General features: G+C 39.5%; 1 protein-coding gene across 2 annotated transcripts in view; it reads right to left on the reverse strand.

Annotated features, from left to right (window-relative positions):
• LOC119588981 (peroxidase-like protein 3) overlaps nucleotides 1-266 on the reverse strand; it is a 5,209-nt gene that overhangs the window by 2,942 nt on the left and 2,001 nt on the right. The gene's annotated exons all lie outside the window — the stretch shown is intronic.

Consider the following 266-nt stretch of genomic DNA (forward strand, 5'->3'; position numbering starts at 1 on the left):
TGTAGGCAAAGGGAAGTTGAGTGCAGTTCGTGTGTTCTTTTTGCTTATTACTTGCGACTCTTAGTGTTGCTATCTTGCTACTTTACTTCTTTTATACACACACGACAATGTAAAAGACTGTGATTGCCTTAATACAAAGGACTAGTGAATAGTAATGATAGGATGGTACGATTTGACTCTATTTTGCTTAAAACGTACAACACAAGTAAACGAAGAAACGAAATGATGACCTGGGGTGCAAGCACAGAGCGGTTTGTCGTGACCGA

Source organism: Penaeus monodon, chromosome 24 (genome assembly GCF_015228065.2).
Source record: "Penaeus monodon isolate SGIC_2016 chromosome 24, NSTDA_Pmon_1, whole genome shotgun sequence".
Classification (NCBI taxonomy): domain Eukaryota; kingdom Metazoa; phylum Arthropoda; class Malacostraca; order Decapoda; family Penaeidae; genus Penaeus; species Penaeus monodon.